The sequence below is a fragment of the Corvus kubaryi genome, unplaced genomic scaffold (genome assembly GCF_017639235.1).
Source record: "Corvus kubaryi isolate FWS band 111438036 unplaced genomic scaffold, C.kubaryi_AGA036_p1.0 137, whole genome shotgun sequence".
In the NCBI taxonomy this organism is placed as follows: Eukaryota; Metazoa; Chordata; class Aves; order Passeriformes; family Corvidae; genus Corvus; species Corvus kubaryi.
The window spans coordinates 29,643,776-29,666,082 of record NW_024580671.1 but is presented as its reverse complement, the minus strand read 5'-3'; the positions used below and the strand labels follow the sequence as shown (position 1 = coordinate 29,666,082).

Below are 22,307 nucleotides of genomic sequence, written 5' to 3'. Positions count from 1 at the left end.
AACTCATAGTAAATGATTACTAATAGTGTGCTTGTGTATGTGTGCATTATGCAGGAGTGTGTATTTTAAATTCAAATTTTATGTCTTCTCTGAATATATTCTTTTAAGGTAACAATGCATCCACTCAGCCTTTTGTTAATAACTGGAGGCATAAAGTATTCAAATATTTGTTTAATGGGTTTAAATACCAATTTAAAAGCATATTTCTTTTATGCTTTTGCTTTCTGTTTCTAGAAGTAGCAATTCTTAAGAACTTAAGTTTGGGGCAAATTTTTTAAATTTAATTTTTCCTTTTGCCTTTATGAATGATTAAACTGCTTCTGTATAGCCGATTTGTCCTGTTTGCATCCTTAGGAGAGGACAAGAAATTTGTAAAGGTGATGAGCAGATGTAAAATGAAAACCCCTGTGAAAGAGGTCAGACCTGGTGGTGGTATCTTTTCTTTGGTAAAGCACTACACTTGAAATGTCAAACTGACAGTGTTCCTCAATTAATTCAAACAGAGCATTGTTGAGCTCTCAGTCTAAATGCTCCAAACCTATTTTTTCCCCACTGAATATTTCTAAATACCTACAAGCACTGCAGTTGAACTCTTTGTCAGTATTAGTTTTGTCCTTGAAATGTATTTTGGAAGGTACATGAGCATTATCCTGTTTCAGAAATGATGAGATGAGGCATAAGCTGTGTTAAAAAGAAAAAAACCCTGTACTGGGGATTAAGAGTTACACGTGAACCTTGAATTAAACTCTATTCAGATCTCTGCTGTGTCCATTACCTCAGGTGCAGAAACCACATAAAGGTAAAAGCAGTTACCTTGTCTGGAGGGACAACTTGTTGTATCGGTGTCATAGTTTTGAATTGGCACCTGGAGTTAAGGTGACCTCAGAAAGGATATTCTTTATGTTCAGAATATTTAGATTATCCCCTTCAGAACTCACAGTTTAATTTGGGCATGTTTTTTAGGGCTTCTATTTGATTTGTTTGTTGGTTTTAAAAAATATATTAATTGTCCTGCATGGGTGTATGTCATAGGTTAGCAAGCATAGTCCCGGAAGGGACGTCCTTGCTAAGGGGTGCTTACAGTTTCCTCTGGGAACTGATAGAACCTATCAGCTGGCCAGTTTGAATATGGACAATTCTCTAAGCCACTTAAAGTTGTGACCACCTCTGTGATCCACATTTAAGAATAGGCAAACTCCCCCCCAAGCTCTCTCTCGTTTCCGGCGCTGGGACAGGTGGCTGCAGGCCCCGTGTGGGGGCCAGCGGGCCCGGCCAGGCCCTGCTTGGGCCAGGCCGGGCCGGGCCACGGCCATCCTGGAGCCATGGACCTGTTCCAGCCATGGAACCCCCCCACATCCCTGCTGTGGGCAGCCGGAGCGGCTCGGCTCTCCCCCCTCTCCACTACGATAAGAAAAATTCAACATTCCAGCTGCAAAGCTGCAAGGCCGAGGTGAGATTAACCCTTTTATTGCTGTGAAGAGCTGAAAACCTGAGGGAAGAGAGAGAGGAGATGCTTAAAGCTGAAATTCTGTTGTGAAGCTATGATATATCAGAGTGTCCTGTTGTAATTTCATGAAGATCTGGGGGGTGGAGTGTTCAACTTGTAAGCAAAAGCACCTGCGCTGAGATAGGCAGATGCTGACGCAGCTGTAATTTCATGAGAAGTTTGGACAGGGAGAGATGGACCAGATGAGGACTTTTGCTCCAGATGGGAAAGGAGAAAACCTCAGTTCCTAGAGATGCTCCCAGAGATAGTCCTAAAGATGAAGATGATGAAGACCCTTTGCTCCCAGGGAAGGAGAAGGGCCTCTGTTTTTGTTTCTGAACGGCTCAACCTTAAAATTGTACCCCAAAAAACTTCAAGAGTGGACCCTCGAAAGCAGTTGCAGGAAAAGCTGCAAGTCGGGGGAAGGGACTCACACGCAGGCAGAGAGACTCCTCTTCCTAAATGGACTGAACAGTATTTGGAAGTGGGCGGCGGTCTCGTTGTGATAATGTTTTCATAGCATGAGCAAGAAGAGACTTCTCTTTCTAAATGGACTGAACAAGGTTATTATGGTAGTGGTAAACAGACTGAACATCTTAAGGGTTTTCTTTGAACATTGTCAGTGGGAGAAGGGAGGAAGGTGGGGGGAGGTGGAGAGTTCTGAAGGTGGTATAATTTTTTTTTCTTTTTTTCCCTCTTTTAGGTCTGTTAATAAACTGCTTTATATTCTTTCAAGTTTGGTGCCTGCTTTGCATTTCTCCTAATTCTTATCTCACAGCAGATAAACAGTAATGAGTATTTTGGACCAAACCACTACACTAAATTGGTGTTTCCGCCCGGTTACAGTGTATTAGCATTAACCAGTTACAACTAATTCCTACTAATACTAATAGCAATTACTAAATTGAATAGGACATACACATAAAAATGAGCCCCATTTTAGAAAATTTGTCTAACTTTTAACAGGTCTAAAGCACATATTAAGATTTATTACACTGTGTCTGCAAAATTTGGACATGTTCAGTAAAGTATTTGTTCTTTTTACAGTGACTATGCTTTTCTTTTGATGTTACCACTTACATGTTGATTTGCAACTTATTTTGGTGGGTAATAACCCATGTAATTTGTAACAGCTGTTTTAAAATATTTGCTGTAGCTAAAAATTAGTATTTCCTCTAGCCTTAATATGAATTAGTAGAGGAGTTTTTAGAGGTAACATTGCTGTTCTTTAAACTCAAAAATTGCAGTGCTGTATGTATAATTTGGCACTACATAGCCTTTGTTTACTTTATTTTTCTTTTGTTTTGTTTTACTTCAGTTTGTTTTGGTGTGTTTCTCAGATAGTGGTGTATTTTAACAGGAAAATACTACAGCTGTCCCTCTCCTCCCCCGTGTGCTTCTGTTGGTGTGTTGGTTGCTTTGAGTTCCTTCTTTGAAAACTTGAGCTAGAACATGCAAGTGCATATCTCAGCTTAACCCACTGATTGCACCTAAATAATATGAGATCACTGTGTAGGTAAAACATACATATTCTACATTACAATACCAATTTTAAAGGCATGTCTTTATTTTAGTTCATTTATTCAATCTGAAGTGCTTTACAGATGTACTGTTGATAAAAATTTTGAAATAATAGATAAATTGTAGAAACAAGAGTATCAGAAAAAACTTTGCACACAACTACTTTTGTGCCAGCTTTGTGATGTTAAATGGTACTTCACCAGTTCTGTTAAGCTTTTTTATTGTTTTCTTCCTGAAATTAAAGAAAACCAGAAAGCACTGATTAGTTGGTAACTTTCCTGTAAGTCTATTGTGTGTAGATAACGGGTAGATTAGAGCAGTGGAAGGGGTCAGTGAGAGCAAGAGAGCAATATAAAAATACATGTGGTTCATAGTGGGATATCATTAAATCAGGGGCCATATAGAAAAGCATGTGAATTTCTTATAAATGTGTATATTCAAACTGAAATCTGGGGTATGATGCGTAATGGCTGAAAGCACTGCCATCTGATATGTACTTGGCCAACCTTAGAAATGAAGTTTTAATCATTTCTACAGTCACTCTTTTGAAATACAGAAAGAAATAAAACATTATTTGTATTATGAGGACAAACCTGATTAGACCCAGGCTGGAGCAGCCTTACTGTGGATGCAATTTAGAAGAGACAAGTTTCCAGCTGCAGACGTTGTGAGCATGGCATTGTTGGAGCACTCCTTGGCAAGGCTTTGGGCCATATCTCTTTGCAATTTTCTAGACTATGCCTGCTGTCATTCAGAGAATAACGTGTGTGAAGAGTAAATAATGTGTGTAAATAACTGTTCAGGATGGGTGTTTGGGAAGAAGACAGACTCTGGGAAGGAGAAGAATTCAGCTGCGTGAATTGGGTGCCTCGCTCATCCAGTAGGCTTTGGTCAGGGGTTGGCTACTGGCTGCTCTTTTCTACTAGTGTACACAGTCACAAAACCACAAAGCTTTCTATCCTTGCTGTAAGTCTTCAGAATAATGCAGATTTTTGAAATAATGGTTTCCAGTGTTTTTGACAGGAGCAAACTAAAATATTTTCTTTGTGCTAACAGTTATTTTAGAAAGTAAACCCAAGCAAGTTGGCTATTGTCTGTGGGTTTTTTGGTTTTTTTTTCAGTTCCTTAATCTGACACAGATGTTTTAGTCAAGTGGAGAGATTTGCCATCAAAAAGCTTAGTTTGACAAAATTATAAGCAACTAGAAATGTGAACTTGTAATATCTACCATTTAGTAGCCTTTGTAGTAAGGAGTATGGTTCCCTCTCAGACATGCATCTACTTGTGATTGTAGATGAAAGGAATACTTTTGACATAACCACTTTTTAAAATAATAAGTATGTTTAAATTAATAACTTAGTTGAAATTATAGCAGCCTCCACTCAAAAGTATTTATGCATCTGTGCTCAAAATTAAGCATGCATGAGTGGAGGTGTCTCTGCTGGCTAATATTTTGTTTAAGTTTGTGTATTGAAGAGAGGCAGGAGAAAATTCCAAAGAGTTATGGACAGAAAAGTAGTAGAACTATACCAAAAATATTTGAATTTGTCTTCAGCTTCTTTTTCGCTAAGGAGACAATGTAGAGGTGATTTTGGCTGACTGTTCAGCTTGGAAAAGGAGAACAGCATTAATTCAGTGCATATAGGAAGACATAAAATTTCGCTGGCATGGGTTTGTAGTGATTGCATTAGGAGTTATAACCTGTAAGCAGTGTCAGTACTAACATTTGCACAGCAACTCTCAGTTTTTTGCTTATATCATGTCTGTTTCAAAGGAAAACTTGCTTCCTCAGGAACTCTCTAGGAGTATTATTTCACTTGCTGACTTCATTTCAGTTTTCCAGAGAAACCTTGTATTTTTCTTTCCCTGTGTTTACTCCTGTTTATACATTTAAGTGAATGGAAAAAACAATTTATTTCCCTGCTTGGTGAACAGAATAAAGATTAATCTCTGGACACTAGGAGAGTGTGTGTTTTTAGAATGTACTCCTACAGCATAATGACCTAGTGTTTGTAACCTGCACAGAGGTGCTTCTTGCGTCTGTCAGGAAGTTAAGCTTGGTTTAATACATGTATATCCCACGGTTTATCCCAAGTCTGTTATGCAAAAGTATTGCATTATGTTCTCTAGTTCTGTCCAGTTCCCTCAGTCTGCGTGAAATCTACCTAAACAATCAAATCTCTGCAGACTTATTGGCCTTAGCTGCTTCTGTAAATCTGGAACATATGGTTTGGAAAACACACATTTAAGTCACAAGGTACAGATTAGTCAAGGTACAGGCTGCTGCTGCGCTTCCGATTTTCAGATATCAAAGATGACCTCTAGATTGGGAAATTTCGTTTGTTGGGACAGTGATGAAAGAAACAAGAAGGCAAGGTAGAAGGCAGGACATAGAGGTAGACAAGGAGTCCGTGTGTGGCAAGGGAAATACAAAGGTAAAAACAAGAGGAAGGAGGAGATACAGAATTGAAGTAAGGGGTGAAAGATAAAAGAATAGACAGCATATGTGAGGGAGAGAGAGCAGGTTAAATTCTCTGCCCTTATTTTTCTACCCAGATACAGCCCTCGTCGCCCAAATTTATGTCCTGAACTTTCTACTGAAATTCTGTTTGGCTTATAAATATATTTCAGAAGAGCATAAATGTGAACTTAACTAAAATCAGTGGCCAATGCATTGTATGGATGTTAACTTGGTCATCTGATGTTGAGAGATCTTTGAAATGTTTTGACATGGTCATCTCATATTACCATGTCTGGAGCCTCATAACACTTGTATTTTAATGAAAGTTTCAACTCAAGTTTTTATGGAGAATTCAGATTGTTTTCAGACAATTTCTGTTTTAAAGTAACAGTAGTGGTCATCATCAAGAAAGTAAACAGGCCTATGGGTACAGCTGCCATCTTCATAGGCAGCTAAGAGGGTGCTGATGAGAAATGAAATATTGAACAGTACATAATAAACATGGTGAAACGTTCCTTCTTTTAATGCTTAATACAAGTCACAGTGGTTATTTCACCAACTGTTATTTTAATGGAAATGCCTTAAAGTCATGCTGCAGTGAAACTATTCCCACCCCAGGTTTGAGCTCCTATTGTGAGCTTTGAGCGAGTGTAATTATACAGAAGTTCTGTGCTTTAAAAAGGTGAGAGATTTTTAAAAAGTGAATGAAGGAGGGAGAAGAGTTTGAGAAAAAGAGCCATTAAAAGTGGCTCAGTGTTCTCTGCTGCTGGAATAGGTCTTGACATTCATAATTAGAGGAAGAAGAGGTGATTTTACTTGGGATGATACATTTATCACATAGTCTGTTTGATACTGTAGGTTGTTTTATGGGTGCATAAAAGATGAAGCCCATGTATACGTGAACTACTACATGCTAGATAAAGCTGTAAAAGAAATAAGCTTGTCTATAAGTAGGTATTACTATAAACATCCATCAATTATGGTATTGTTTGAAAGTAGTCTTATGAGAATATTTTCAGGGAAATATACATATTTTTCCTTTTCTTTGGGACAATGGATGATGATACTGGTAAGTCTAGATAGCTTTATATAGGGGTTTTATACTGAAACCCTGTATCCTTTCAGGGAACCTTTTTAGGCTCACCCTTTCATGTGCTGTGTAGGAATGATAACCCATTTACTGCATGGAACTGAACAGGATGTTTTGATCATGACAATTATAAACTTGGGGTTTTATTTAATTTTTTTCATTACTGAATACATTTTTTGGCCTGTAGATCAGTTTTCACTCATAGTACTAAACAAGACTTCGTCGAAGAGGGTGAAATTTGGCTCTGAGTGTGCTTTGTTTTCTCTTCTTTGTTTTACTGTTCTAATTGACTGGTGTTATTACATTTTCCTTGTAGAAAAACATCATGTTTGTCAATATGCTTTTTCATAAAAAATTTTGAGGAGCTCTGTTTCAAGTTTTTGTGCACTTGGTGATAAAAATAGCAGAAATATTCACATAGAATTTCTATTTGCAGTTTCTAGGTGGTGTAATACACAAATCCAGTTTTAAATCGATGCAGCAAGTAGCCTAGAAGACATACAGTTTTGGGGTTACATCAAAAAGATTATGTTAATCAAATGCCCAGTGCCTCATTCAGTATTTCAAGTGATACCATGTCATACAAAAACATGGGAGGTCTGAAATGACGGGGGATGGAGACAGGCAAGGGTGCCTGAAGTACGTAGGAGTAAAATGCAGATTATAGGTACAAGGTATCCTCAGAATGAACTATACAACAACCATGTGACAGTTTGCCATCCTTTCCATAAATGGCATCCTTTTAGCATCCTTTTGCTGCTCAGAAAAGTAATTTGTGGACCACAGATAAAATTATAAAAATAATTCAAAATTATAAAGAATGGAACAACAAAAAAAATCCAAATTTTAGTCAGCCTTGCTTTATTGTGCTATAACACTCTGGATAATGGAAGGTTGAGTAGTAAAAAGCATGCTGTAACAACAGAAAGTGTTTTTCACTTATGTGTTTGACTCTTAAATTACTCTGCTTAATGAGATTAAGAAAAAAATCATCAGAGCAAGAATTTGAAGCTGATAGCTTGACCAGGTAAAGGCTGATAATGAGAATAGCTTCCTTACACATACTGTTCCAGTTATATGACTGAAGTGGTTTTTGTAAAGCTGGGCTAAAAGGGACAATTAGTAAATATTATGAAGGCTTCCTTAATGGAGGGTCTAGAAAATTGCTGTATAAAATAGATTTTGAAAGGAGAAGTAATGTGATCTTTCCGGCTCAGTCGTTCCAGATACCATCCTGCTTGTATAAAGATTTTTATAACAGCATCAATCCCTTCTGAATCCCTGTGATGCAGACGTCAAACATGTTTTTATAAATAGTAGTAGTGTTTTCATATTACAACTTTTTAGCAGACATGTCCATTGTAAAGCATACCAGACAGGAAGAAAAGAAATCCTTGCCCAACACTGGAAAGAAAACATTCCTTGCAAAGCCTCAGTGTAGACTATAAATAAAAGATGTACTGAATTCTCAGTGTTGGGATGAATACAAGGTGGAACCAAGCATAAGCATTCAGACTTGCCTGCCCAGGAACACAGCCTGAAAGGCTTGGTGTGTTTTCCCATTTTGATTTTAATGATAGTTTGTAATGCTAGTGTGAAAACCAAAAGTCATTCCCATCAGTTATAAGGCATTTGCAAGTGTTGCAGGATATGGGTTAACTTGAACTCAAACTCTCCATGACAGCTTTGCTATAGCATTTTTTTGGATGACCTCACGTATGAATATATATTTGTTATATTATCAGACACTGATCTGGTCCTTCTAATCTCTTTCCCATTATTTTTACCTCCGAAATTGTTCCCTTTTAGAGCCTCTCTCTGAAGCTGTCACACTTTTCATTGATGCTGAAGAACTCCATCTTTGGGCCAGTAATTGCCTTTGCTAAAAAATGCAGACTAATACCACAAGTCCTTGAAATACACGTTGTTCAAGAAATTTGCTATTTAACATCTTGGAAATGAATGTCTAAAAGCTGGTAAATATGTTTCAGTATTCCTCCTGTATTAACAATGGTTAATGGGGCAAAAACATCTAATAGAGGGCTGGAATTGTCCCGAGATTTCTTGTTCTCCTCCAAAACAATGTTTGTGATACTCATCACACTTGCAGTCAGAAACAATTACAATATGTGCTATAGACATATATTAAAATTTTATTCAGGCTTCAAACATAATGTTTTCTACTATTGTTATAAACCCCTTTTTTCATCATGAATGAGTTTTGAAAATTGTATATTCTTAATAATTGATGATATTAAACATTAAAGGGAGAGGTTTAATTTTTTGTTCCTAGTTATGCCTAATTTCTACTGAAATTGAGAAATTAGGACCCAGTAGCTTTATTGATCTGTTTCATCATGAGTCTCTTTAGTACTAGACCCAGTCATCATTTTATCTTTAGTTCTATTTTGGGGGTTTTTATTTTCCAGTTTTCAATGCACAGTGCTTTTTCTTTCCAGCCATTTTGTTCAGTGCCTTTGCGTAACATTCAGGCATCTTTCTCTAAAAGCCATCTTCTAGCTGATAATTTATCTCTCTCTACTGATTTTTAATAGGTAGTCTAAACAAGAGAAACTTTGATCTAGCCTTCACCACTACAATATTTAAGCATCTGTGAGGTAATTTAAACACAAAGTTAACAGCCTGCCTTCCTTCCTGTTGCTTCAGCCTACAGGAAATACTGTTTAATGCCTAATGCACATATAAAAAATTGGTTTAAAAGAAGATAGATGGTTATATATTCTTAGGTACTAGTAACTTCAATTCTTGTTAAAAATTTTATCTGCAGTATTTTTCTGCACGTCTCCCTTGCTAAGCTGTCAGTTTTCCCCTTCTATTGGAATGTAGCTGCTGCTGGCAGTTGAGGTGGGAGTAGATGTAGATTTATTTCCATTATCCACCTTGCAAAAAGAAGTAATTTGTTCTTCTGGCTTTGCCTTCTTAGTATCAGGAATAAAATGGAGTCACTGATTTAAGTGCACCTTAGTTTGCTGTCTATCTGGAATATATTGTCATATGAACATGGCTCATCAGTAATTATTTCAGTTTGTGGCCTCAAAAAAAATTGCAAAAAGAAGAGGAACAATGTCATACTTTCTTCAAGTCCATTCTTCAAATTATTTCATTAAGCACAGATGCAGGGTTTGGAAGGCATAGGGAGACTGGGAAGTCTTGGGATCTTGGGAAGTCTAATCAAAGAACAGTTCGAGCTTGTGAGAGAAAGTTAGGCTTCCCATTCAAATATGTAGGTGTTTGTCCTCTGACTGTTTTTGGAAATTCAAGGAGTTTCTCAACAAGAACTTCTGTGAATACTGCTAGAACGACCTGAGTTTCTTGCTACTGCCAAAATTGGATGTCATTGATCCATTTCCACGAAAGAGATATTTCCTGGGAAGGTTATATGGAGCACAAAAGTACAGCAATGAGTTGCAACCTACTTCTTCCATCTCAACCTTCTTTTGGCTGAAAGATCTTTCTCATGCACTGGAATAAAAAAACAAAAACCAAAGAAATGACAAACAACAAAAAGAAACAAATGGTAGTAGGAGACAGTAAGAACAATTCCTGTTTTTCACCTTTTGTTGCTGTTAAGAGGGTATCAAGTGTTTCATTTTCCTTCTTTTCTTTTTCTGTTTTTTTTTTTTTTTTTTTTTTTACAGTATGTGAAATTAAGAAGGTTGCTTGACCTGCTCTTTATCCAGAAGCTCAATCATGGGCTAAGATTCATTTCCCTTGTTTTGAGATAAAGTATTATTTGCGTTCTGTTTTACAGTAATGGGAGATAAATCACAGAAATGTGTGTGATCACCCTTCTCAGTCAAAAGGAGTCAGATTGATATTTACAATTCTAGCATGACACTCACTGTCTCCATGGCTGTAACACCACATAACATAAAACCATCTGGGACTGAGCTGATGTCAGATGCATATATAGGCCTTTCAGAACAGGAGACAAGTACTCTTGGATCCAGATCAATGTAGCCTTGGTGTCAGCCTGTACCTCATTGGGGCTTACTGAAATATGCTTTTTCCTGTTAGAAAAATGTTTTTGTGTCCAACTCTGAAAGAATTCTGTTACTATAGCATCTGGATCCTTGGCAGAATCAAAACTAAACATGTAAATGAGCTTCAGAAAGACATCCTTAAATCCTACAGGTTAAGAATAGTAGTGCTTCTCCCTAATAAAGCAGGTGATTTATTGCCTCTTCTAGCTTGGAGGTGACAGACCCAAGGTCCCTTTTCTGGGAGCTGGCCTGTGGTCCCACCCCTCAGGAGGGGTCTGTCCCAGAAGGCACTGTTAGAGGCCCCCACTGGCATGGGCACAAGCAGGGCATCATTCCACTGCCATGGGGATATTCAATCTTCAAGCAAAATTATTTTTGTTCTTTTTATGAGCCTAGAGTTTTCTGTGCTTGCTAAGATGTGTTTAGCTTCTGAGAAAGCAGTTATCATATGTGGTTGTGGTCAATACATTGCAATCTGATGTCTCACCTTTGCCATCTATTGCAATGTCCTTTTCAGTGAATTTCTTTCTTTTTTCTTTTCTTCTTTTTTTTTAAAGTTTTGATATTTAATTTGCTGAAGTTATTACACAGTTGCTTGTGAAGAACTAATAAAACTGACTGTGCAGCTCTGAACATACACACTGGCACATGCCTTCTTTGTTTCTTTAAATCATAGTGTGAATTTATTCCAGCACTCTGGTTGATTGGTATGGATTCAGTTCAGTTGGAGTGAAAAAAATCCAGCTTGATGGCCTGAAAGGGGCAGTGGGTATATGGCATGGAGTGTGTACTGTACCATTGCAGTGCTGAGTCTGATTCAGAAGAAGAGGATTCTAAAAGTGCACTGCAGTGTTCAGGTGGAGGAAGCACCTGACTGGTTCAGAGCCATCTAATACTGATGTTGTGAGTGTCTAGTACTGATCAGCTGGAAGGTCAAGACTGAATCTATGTGACCTATCCTTCATGGTAGGTACTAGTTTGGTATCAGCTTCTATTTTTCACAAATTACTGGAAACTCCTTTCCTTTGAGGCTTTTCTCATTGTTAAATTCAGTTCAAAATTGTAGAGCAAGTTCAGTTTTTTCTTTTGTTAAGGAATTTGTGTATCACTTGAAAATGAAATTGCCCTTGCTTGTTTCCAGTGTTTGAATGGCTTGTGCTGAAACCAATTTAAAATTGGCAGACCAGGTTCTGTGGAACAGCACTCTTTCTTCCTAAATATCCAGAATAGAAATGTAATTGCTGCGACACTTGGAGCAGTTACCCAACTGTGACTGACACTCGGAAAGTAACAGGAGCCTGGTTATTACTGAAAACTATTACTTAGATGTTTTTGTTTTGTTTTCATTTGGAAAATGTACAAAGATCAGAATATAAACATGTGCTGTTTTAAAAATGTAAAGACAGAGCCAATAAGATGTACACATTTATTCCGGAAACCCTACTTTATATTTACTTCTGGCTAAGAACTGACGTGGTTTAATTTGTGTTCTGCATTCCAGGACAAAACAGTTTATAGAGCTGTAGAGCTACCTTTTTTTTTTTTTTTTTTTTTTTTTTTTTGATGAAGGGATGAATTTAGCTTTTGTCTTAGCAAGAGCTTTTAATGCAGTACATTTTAATAGAATTTTTTCCCCCTGAAACTAGCCTCATGCCTTTCTTGCACAAATTCTGTATTAGAGATTGAATAGCTGCAATGTTTTCTAAGGGTAACTTCTCCAAGTGTAGCTATTGTTTGACGTGGGATTCTGTGTTCCTAGAGTGAGGATCAGATGCATATAACCGACTGTGCCTAAGGGAGTGGAAAGAAGAGTGAAGCTTTGTAGTCTGTAGTTGGAAAGTTACATAAATTCCAGTGAGAACGTGACGTGAAATTTGGCACAGGATACAAAACTGTCACTTTTTTTTCTGTTTGTATCAAAAGAAAGTTTAGTCATAGGTCTCAGTTTTAAAAAAGTATTTTTGGTGATTAGTAGTTTTGATATCTAAGATAATACATATTACTTTCATTTGACTGCTGTTTTCTATTGTTCAGATCCTACATATTTTATGGAAGTAGTTTGATTTCTAAGTAACTCTTTGTTTTAAAAGCAAAAAGCAGAATTTTGCACTGGAGGTATGAAACAAATGAAAGAGGCATGTTAATCAGAATTATTGGCGTGTCTGTAAAACTGGGTAGTGTTCATCTGTAATACTTCCAGAAATTTTAAGGTCATGATACAGGAACACCTACAGTGCCTGTGAATCTATATGCTTTAGAAAATACATACATGTCTGTTTTTAATAGAATGACCTGATGAAGCTCTTGTAGTACATCAAATTAGTGATAAAAACATCTTAAAATGATTATATATGGTGCAGTATGGCAACTAAGGGTAACTTCCCATATCCCACCAGTCATAAAAGATACTTAAAAACTGTGGGGAAAAAAATCTATTTTAATACCCCGTGGATCTGGATGAAGTCTGGAAAACAAAGGAATTTGGACTGAAGGCTAAGGTTTGGTCTATTCTAATCTCATGCCTTGATAACTATCTTTTAAGGAAGAAGAATTGTCCACAAATTAAAAATAGGGCTCTGAGAGTTAAGACAAATTAGGTTAAATCTTCATGCATGTCACAGGCGTGCTGTGCATCTTTGAGTAGTTTGCACTGGTGCCTGTAACTTGATGAAATGGAATATTTTCCATTCCCAGCTTGCAGCAGTAGCAGTATGTGTGCAAAGGGCTGTGAAGGGCTCATGTACCATTGTTTGCCTACAGTACTTGAAAAAACTTTTATATCTTAGAAGCCAGGGCCCAGCTGATGCTAGAAGTTAAGAGATTTTTATCTGGTGCATCATTTTTTTCTGGCCAGATATAGAAAATAATGGGTCTGTCTTTGAAAAGTGCAGGAATACATGAGCAATCAGCAAAGCCCTTGTAAACAGAGGAGACTTATATGGTTTGGTTAGGCTAGATTGCCCTTCAAAGTGTAACAAACTGAGAAAGCTTTAGAGAATTTTGCCATTGTCCTACGTAGATTATATCTGGGCCAGCTTGACTTCTTCCTGGTTTTCCCACAGAAGAGTACTGGTAAGATTGTTGGTAACCCTAGCTGTAGGAACCCAGAGTGTAGAGAATATTTCTCTGCCTGTTTTGAAGGGTTTTTAGCCCCCTGAGCAACACTGTTTTGACCTTTGTCCATGGAAAAATTGCCAACTATCAGACAAGAACTAGAAAATACAGTGGTGTGAATTAGATGATAGACTACTGTGTAAGATTGTCACAGGGTGAAAAATTTAGAGGTTTTGGGCTTCTCTTTGTAGTAAATAGATAAGAATAAAAACTATCAAAATGGAGGATTGTTGTTGTTCTCCAAACCTTCTTCATCTTCTTCTTCTTCTTCTTCTTCTTCTACTACTACTCCATATTCTGCAGTAAAAGTAATTTGGGATGATTGGACAAAAAATTCCGCAGTTCCTGGCTGTGTTGCTGAATAATTGGTAGGAAAGTGAAAATAATATACATTTTTAGTAACCATTGGTTAAATTATCTTTAAAAGGCTGTGTAAATCTTGATAATTGGACACTTTTCTCCATTCTCTGCTCTGTGTTATGTTTGGGTCATGCTAGTGACTCTTTTTCTCTGATAAGACTTAATAAACAACTATCTAGCAGCAGTGAAGGCTGAAAGTCTCCGTTTGTCTCTTGAACTAACTCCTGGCAAGGACTTTAAAAACTCTCTCCCATCAGGAGAGATTTGATTTATGCCACGGGCTGTGGCACGTAGCTTTGTGCTCTAGTGGAAAGAAGAGCATGTCCCCAAAAGGGCATGAACCCTCTGTGGAGTGCGGGGCAGAGACACAGGGCACACTGCAGATGGAAGTTCTGCATGAGCCTCAGGGAGCAGCAAAGGCAAAGCTGTTTGCCTGGCCAGCAGCTGCCCCAAATGGGATCAGCCTTTGTAGGGAGTGGGACATGCTGGGGATGGCCTTGGAGAGCTGCATCCCCAACAACCAGTCCTTCTCAACCCAACGGGCACCAGCTCAGCCTTACAGGAAGGAAATGCAGAACGGTCTGGACACCGAAGAGATTGCATTCCTTGATAGTCCTAACTCCTACTGTCGTTCACCAAATTGTTTGTACAAAAGGCACTTGTTGTATTTATATGGGATCCTACCATATGACTATTACAGAATCCTGCCTGAAACCATGTGCTCTTTGGGTCACACTTAACATAAAGGTCATGCATTGACTCAGCTTATAAAAGGTGAATCAATTTTTAGTCTTAAGTCACTGTCTTTTTAAAAAAAACAAGAAAAGTTGTCCTTTTTTGTAACTTTATGGGTTTTTTTTTGAATCTACTATTAGGACAAAAAGTAGAATTAATTATCTTTTTCTTGCCCAAAATAATTTTAAACTCCTCATCTTCTCTTGTAGTAACCTAATGTGAATGCTGAGAATGTAAGTGAAAAGTAATATTTATCCTGGTTTGTGAATTGAGTGTCCTTTAATTTCAGAAACTTCCTAAAGCAGTCTGTGTGGGTTTTGTTTTGTTTTTCTTTTTTTGAGAAAGTAAGGCAAAAATGTTAGAAAATTCCAATTTAATTTACAAAAATGGATTGGGTTTCTTTTCCGCTGAGGGTTTAATGTAAAGCATGCATGTTCCAGTAAGTTAAAAAAGAAACTCTAGCCTATCTTTGTGGACAATTGAATATCCGGATCACTAGGCCAGTCTGATTTTTAGCATGCCTGTTTGCACATTGTCTTGGCTTCAAGAGAAGAATTTTTAGTGCTTGTCCTTGGAATATGGCATAGCCTGGAAAGTAGGGCATTTTTTTTTCAGAGGTGTGGGTTGTTAGTCTGCCATGTACCCAGTCAGGCAGGCTCATCCTTTAGATTTTTGTTTTCCCTTTTTAATGCAGTCTGGACATTTTCTGTTTACTTGCTCTAAAAGAAATAGAATTTCTTGAAAGGCAGTGTAGGTTGGGGGAAGACTGTCAGGACAAGTAGCACTTTGTCAGACACAGATTAAAGCATTTCTGCCATTTCCCAAAGCAGAGAGTCTGAGCAAGATTCCAGATCTTCTGCATCTGCTAGTCTGCCTTTATTCTGGCTCTGTGTATTCCTAATATCCAGAAAAAAAATCTTGGATCATCTTCCCAGGTAGGCAAGTGTAAATAGACAATGTGAAAATGTGTGTGTTGGACTTCTTGGATGGGCCTAGAGGGAAGGGGTCTTTGGGTCATGACCCGTGACATTTGCTGTGGTTGGTTTTAGCTGTATTTCAGGTAATGGTGTCACTGTCATATGTAATTTTGCTATGGAATTCAAAATGGGAGAAAAGTAGGTTTTGTTTGGTTTTGGTTTGTTTTTTGTTTGTTTGTTTTTTAAAGCCCTCTGTTGGAAGACCATTATTTTATGCCAAGAATTATTTCATTGCCTGATGATTAATCAGCCTGCTGGAGAGTTTTGCTGTGAGGAGTCATAGAAAGTTGGCCCCTGGTAGGAATCTCACAGATAGTTACTGAAGGAAGCCAGGACAATGTTCTCAAGCATTCCTAGCCAGGGAAAGAACAAAATGGGTGTGAAAGTGACTGTGAGTCTGAAGTTTACTTACAACAGATGCAACTTTTCAAGTGCTACCCAAACTATTGAGTAAAATGGAGAAGTGCTGAAAAATCCACTACTTGTCATTACTAGACATTTCTGAATGTGATCCACAAGTAATGGAGCTGAAAGACATAATGGGATTTAGTTTGACATTGTAGAGTGCTTTTAATGCTACTGCAGTATCAAGAAAATAAATTGTAAAAGGTGGATCTTTGTATCTGTACTTTGACCACCCCTTTTCTCAGGGAATGTTGTTCAGATGCTGCCAGTACTCTCTGTTTCACATTAACACAGCAGAAAGTAGTGAAATAAATTGGTGTCTGCAGCTTCCTTTGGCACTCCTCAGCTCACTTGTATGAGTCGATTCATTGAGGACAGAAAAGACATGTCATATTAATCTGTCCATAATCTGTCCCTGTTCAGCTGTGGGATCTCTTTGGCCTCTCCATTCGCTTGAAAAAATGAGTTATTTGGCCTCAAAGATTCTATAATTGGGGCACAGGTAAAAAGCCATTTAAGAATAAAGGCGAGGTACATAAAGGGGCTCAGCTGGCAATATTTGGCATGATTATACACAGATTTTACCTTTGGGGCACAAAAATCTCCTCACCAAGCTAGGCACCTGATTCTCTGTAGTCTGAATGTTCTGGGGATGTTCTGTGTTGTTACTGTGGAAGAGAAAAACAGTTTGATATGAGTGTACACCTGGAAAATGATGCTAAACGAAGGCAGTAGACCATATATGCACTAAATTAGTTGCTGTTTGCCTCTTGGCATTGCGACAGTCACATGCAGCAGCTTGAGTGTTTGTTTGATCGTTGTCATATAAGAGCCAGCACAGCTGTATCATGATTGAGTACAGAACAGAAACTGGGCTGTGCAGCACATTGTGCTGTGAGTTGCAATGTGTTCTGCGTGCCTACATTTGTGAGAAGAGAGCAAGCGACAGTGGGGTACCATGTTTGAGAACTGAGGCCTAGCCATTCACGGGGGAGTTTCAGGATCAGGAAGGTGTGATCATGGAGGTGAGGTTCATGCTCTGCCATTTGTTCAGTTGTTGCCATCACAAGGCAATGGGTCTATGTCCTGCCTGGTCACTTCGCAAGTAGTTATCCCCAACTGCCACTATTCTTTACCTGCCCAGTTCAGGGGAAAACAACAGCCAGCTGTTCAGTTTTGGAGGTGCCATTTGTAAGATCCTCAGTTCATTGTTGACAGGATGATATGTCGATGTGGTGCCTTTGTGTTGTTCTTTATCAATAGAGAGAACAATATTTTATTGTGAGTCACAGTAGCTCATTGTTGAAGGATTTTTTGTTGTTATTTGCAGTCCTTCAGTTGCCCTGGCAGATCTCACATGTCTTCAGCAGCACCTGATTGCATTGCTGCTGAAGCAACGTCAACAGGTCAGCATGCAGCTAACTCAAGATTAAGCCTGTGAAGATTTGTGGAGTCACTTAGGTGTCACTGTCACCAGGCATTCTTTGGTGGATTTCTCTATGCCCTTCCATGGCTCATACAGACATTCATGAAGGTCAGCCTGAATCACACCTGGGGTCTCTGTAGTTAGGTCATCATCAGTGGTCTTGTGGATGTGGATAGTAGTTCTAGTTGTTGGAAAGGGAGGTAGATGCTTGTATTATTCAAGCTGAATCTGTGTCTCACCTTCTCCTTGGACTCATGTTTTCCTACGTGTTCACAAGAGTAGATGAGAGCAGGTATTGCCATGGTCTCCAAGGCCTGTGTTGAAGTGAGTGCAGCTGCCAGCACCAGCCATGCTTCATTCACTTGCCCCTGAGAACTGCAAAGGCCAAATCGCGAAGGGTGCTTTGGCCAACAGCTTAATAACAAAACAATCCCCAACAGCTGCTTGCAGGAATTTAGCATTGCATGTATGTGGGAAGGGAACAGTGAAATATTTTGGATTTTGTCTTTTATCTTCCCTCCTCTCTTCTACCTTTAACTCAAGGTCTCAGATCTCTATGCTAGTTTTTTTAGTCTAGGCTTTTGTTGCTGGTGTTGCCCAGGTCTGCAGCCTAAGAGTACAGGCATTAAATAGAAACAGAAGAACAAAACCCAGAAGTATCCCAAACCTGTTCTCAGAAGCCACACTCAGACCTGTGAGGTCTCAGCTTAGGGAAGGCGTCAGCCACCAAGTTAAGTGATTTCAGTAGATGTGTTCCTAGCTGGTGGAAGGACACTGGGACTTGTTCATTTTGTCATTTCACTAACTGGTTTTGTTGTCTACCAGACATTGAACAGTTTGTTTAATGTGGGAATTATGTTATTTGTTGTTTAACCAGTGGGACGTCTGACTAGGAAACGGGCGATAGGCTTTGCCTGTGGACTGTTAGGTGTTTCATTAGTCAGTGTGCTGGAGTCAAGGAAGAACTATCCTGCCATCAGTATCACCCACAAGCTTCTTTTATGTGGTAGGAGTGAGGACAGACTATTCCTTAAGAGCTTCTCTTTTTGGTCATGACTTTTCTAGTTAGATGCTTATATTTATTTTGTTTGGTTGGGCTTTTTTTTTTCAATTTTTTTTTCCTGTAACTGTCTCAATTCTATTCTTCTCATTATATTCAAGCAGTAACACTTGGGGTTTGGGCTTTAAAATTTTTTTTCCTTTATAGTCACTGTGCTTTCTAATGAGGTACTTCGCTCAGCCTGTCTCTAAAACCAAGTGTGGAAAATGTGCTTTGCCTCATAATCTGAAAGCGAACAAAATTGTCTATTTTAGATCTGAATAGCTGAGAACAAATTATCATGAATGCAAGAGAAACTCCCTTTAAGTACGTAACGTTCTTAAAATATGCAAACTTTAAAATATGCATCAAGTCCAAAATCTTACATTTCACCAGGAAGTGAATAAGCAGGCAATGCAGATTGCAAGTTATACATATTCATATACTTCTTCATCAAGGTATTTTGTACCACGCATTTCTGCCAAAGTAGTCCTAGGAACCAAGCAGTGTCTCTGTATAAAATCTTTGCTTCAAAAAGTTTTAATGGTGTTTGCCCATGTAGGATTTGTTGTAATAACCTAATAGCAAAGTGACAAAAACATGAAACATAGTAGGAAAGCCTGAGTCTTAAAAGGTTTGAGGCTTTAGATTAAACATGGGTAGTATAAATGTGTATGGGAGAAAGAAGTTATGTTCACCATTATCAAATGATATAAAATAGATGAGATAATTATAAACTCTACATAAAGGTGCACTCCCTCAGAGAAGAATACTGACATCTTCTCCAGCCCACTTCCATCAGTGAGATTGCAATGTTATTCCTTTGTAATAAATATATCTTGAAGGTACTGTCAAGAGACAAAAGTCATAGGCCAAAATTTTGCAAAAAATAAACCAATCAAACAAACCAACACCTTCCTCCCTCCCCCCCCCCTCCCCCCCCCCCCCCAAAAGGACCTAAAGCACTGTTATCTAATAAGGGAAGGAAATCAGGAGAACTGGTCATTCATGTAAAATCTTCAGTGCTCTAGTTTTCAGTTTGACAGAAATATTGGTTCAAGGACAGGTACAGTTTTTTTATTTTATGAGATGGTGAACCTGAAGCAATCATGTTTTACAGGATCATGATTTACAGGATCCCAGCTGATTTGGGCATTGCTAGTAGAGCTTTGGCAGAATGACCAGTTTTTCTCCTGTTTTGATAGGGAACATGCATACATTAGTATATGTCAGTTCCAGGCAGCAAAATTAGAAAGCAGAAAAGAACGTGAAACGGATCTAAATGCCTATGCAGCAGTGTTAAAAAGCAAATAACCACAATATTCTTAAAATAGCTTATGAAATTTCAAGTGAAAAGAAGCCATTTAGAGATGGTAAGAAGGTAAGCATTACTGACATTTTATGTCAGATTTTTGGTAGCAATTGTAAAGTATGCTCTGGGTATAGCATTATATTATTATATATTATATTATATTACCTTGGAGATGGTAATAACTTAGCAAAGAAGGATGTTACTGCAAGTGATGTTGGGTGTAGTGATCATGTTAAAAAAACCCCAACCTAACAAACGAAAAAACTCCAACCCACTCTGCTGAGGCAGAAATAGGCAGTTCAGCAAATTGTATAAAACAGAATCGGTAGATGGTGACCAGCTGAAGCAGGGCTGCAGGTCTTGGGTCTTGCCTCTGTGGGAAGTATTGGGTCTTTGTAGCTGAGGGTGATTTACCAAAATCTGAACATCGATCTAGTATTGATATCCAACTGAGACGGACAAAACCTCTCTAACAGTTTAAAGTTAGAAAGTGCATGTTTATTGGCACCAGACAGCTGCCTAGATGTTACTGGGAGATGTAAAAGCTTCCTAATACGCAGTGTCGAAGTATGGACGGTTACAGAGTCTATTTATCCACAAAAGTTATGAATATCCAAAATACAAATACATATTTATAACAGTGACCCCTCCTATTCTCTGCTTCGTATGGAAATTAGCTTTAATGTCATTAAGCATGTGTAGTATAGTTTTTAAATTGGGTCGGTGGTCATTATTAATTGAGGAGTGGTCTTGAAGAAATAATACTCTTCCTCACTTGAACTTTCCACCTCTCTGGGTTTTGACAATACAAATGGCCTCTTGGGGAACATCCAGTTTCTTCCTTATGACTTCTGAATAGTATCTAGATAGGAAAAATTAGCAATTGTTTCAGATTTCTTTAGATCTATCTATCAATGTTTCCTGGTTCTCATTTTAAACACAGTTAAGCAAATATAGAAAGACGGTTAATTATCTGCAACTTAAAAGCATGTTTCTAACTTAACTCTTATTAACTCTTAATTAGTCTCAGGTGGACCTACTTCCTCTAACTAATTCTAGCAAAACTTATCTTTAACTAAAATCTTAGAATCTTAATGTTTCCTTCAAAATCTGTGTTTAAAGGGTATGGCCTAGGAAGGCTGATCTCCCTCCTACATTTATTCCGTTTGTATTTTTAGGCTCAGTTTTGCTTTCAAAAGGTATTGTCTGTGGTGGGTAGAATTCTTCTCTCATCCACACTACTACTTTTTGTCACGTATCCTGAGTAATCTGGGGTTGAGGGCAGCAAGTACTCCAAGCCAGGATTTCCACACAGGTACACATCTTCAGCTTGTACCTAGACAAATTCTAACACAAATTAACTTTTTTACCCTCTGGTATAACAGAAGATTAGAAATACTGCTGTAAATTTTATATTTATTTTTTTCCTCTTAACTAGATCACTGATTACTTTTAATGAGATAATAACCAAACATACTGGTCACAAGAAATATCGAGGATGAATTTCTAAGGGCAAACATGCTAAGTAACAGGATGCACATTTAAGATAGTGTCTTGGTTTGAAAGACAGGTGTCTGCCAAGGAAGGCAGGAACCCCCCTTGAAATGAAAAATGCAGCCCCCTTCCCTCTGAATTATTATAATTTTGAAATTAAGGGGCTTTCAGGCAAAGATATGAGGAATAGAAATAACGGTTATTTACTAATATGTGTGTGTATATATATATATATATAGAGGTATAACAAGGCAAGCAAACAGCAATAACTATGGCAGTACCAGCAAACAGAACCACAAACCCAGTCGCAGCCTTCTCGGCTGTCAGGCCCTTTCCCCTCGGGTGCAGTTCCGCTCGCAGCCGGCAGGGGCGCTGGCGGCTCCCGGTGAGCAGGGCAGGTGCGATGGTTCCCCCGCGGCTGCAGGGGGCGCTCCGGAGCGAGCTCGGGGAGCACGCGGCACTGGCGGCCCGGGATCCCGGGAAGGGATGGGACAAAGGAGCTTCACAAACCCCTGGGCAGCCGATCCCGGTGTCTGCCAGACCCTTGGGAACAGCAGGCTGGAACGGCAGGGACGAGCACAAATCCTGGGTGGCAGACGAGATGTATCAAGCTCCCCAGCTGCAGTGGGAACCCCCGGAGGTCTGGGCAGGCAGGGTATGCGGGGCTACAGAGTAGCGAAGACTCCAAGCAACGGCGGGGCCAGGGTGGCTGCAGCCCGGCTCCCAGCGGGGCTGGGAAAGGCGGGCTTGGGAATCCCAGGATTTGCCCTGAGGCACCCGAGCAGATGGTGAAAAGGTCCCTCTTTTTTAGTAAGGTGGGGTGTTAGGGTCCCAGTGCAAGCAGCCACTCCAGTGAGCAGGCTCCACTCACGGTAGAAAGAAG

General features: G+C 38.8%; 1 protein-coding gene and 1 long non-coding RNA gene across 2 annotated transcripts in view; both read left to right on the top strand.

Annotated features, from left to right (window-relative positions):
- Nucleotides 1-22,307, top strand: part of PRKAR2B (protein kinase cAMP-dependent type II regulatory subunit beta) — an 83,025-nt gene that overhangs the window by 2,304 nt on the left and 58,414 nt on the right. The gene's annotated exons all lie outside the window — the stretch shown is intronic.
- LOC121659807 lies at nucleotides 993-13,786 on the top strand. The gene is made up of 3 exons (XR_006014464.1): nucleotides 993-1,008; nucleotides 1,156-1,157; nucleotides 13,657-13,786. It is a non-coding gene; the product is annotated as an uncharacterized LOC121659807 (long non-coding RNA).